The sequence below is a fragment of the Crocuta crocuta genome, unplaced genomic scaffold (assembly GCF_008692635.1).
Source record: "Crocuta crocuta isolate KB4526 unplaced genomic scaffold, BGI_CrCroc_1.0 scaffold244, whole genome shotgun sequence".
NCBI lineage: Eukaryota > Metazoa > Chordata > Mammalia > Carnivora > Hyaenidae > Crocuta > Crocuta crocuta.
This window is the reverse complement of record NW_027530191.1, coordinates 937,324-937,733: the sequence shown is the minus strand read 5'-3', so window position 1 is coordinate 937,733 and position 410 is coordinate 937,324. Positions and strand designations below refer to the sequence as shown.

Below are 410 nucleotides of genomic sequence, written 5' to 3'. Positions count from 1 at the left end.
TCCTTCTATTTTGAATGACAGGCTTGCTGGATAGAGGATTCTTGGCTGCATATTGTTACTGTTCATCACATTGAAGATCTCCTGCCATTCCTTTCTGGCCTGCCAAGTTTCAGTAGGTAGGTCTGTCACCACTCTGATTGGTTTCCCTTTGTATGTTAGGGCCTTTTTCTCCCTAGCTGCTTTCAGAATTCTCTCTTTGTCCTTGTATTTTGCCATTTTTACTATGATATGCCGTGCAGAAGATCGATTCAAGTTACACCTGGGGGAGTCCCTCTGAGCCTCTTGTGTTTCCACATTTACTTTGTTCCCCAGGTCGGGGAAGTTCTCTGCTATAATTTGTTCCAGGACTCCTTCAGCACCTTTCCCTCTCTCTTCCTCTTCTGGGATTCCTATGATACGGATATTGTTGC

At 44.6% G+C, this 410-nt stretch overlaps 1 protein-coding gene across 1 annotated transcript in view; it reads left to right on the top strand.

The window, feature by feature from the left end:
- Window positions 1-410, top strand: part of BICC1 (BicC family RNA binding protein 1) — a 290,122-nt gene that overhangs the window by 111,803 nt on the left and 177,909 nt on the right. The window lies entirely within an intron of this gene.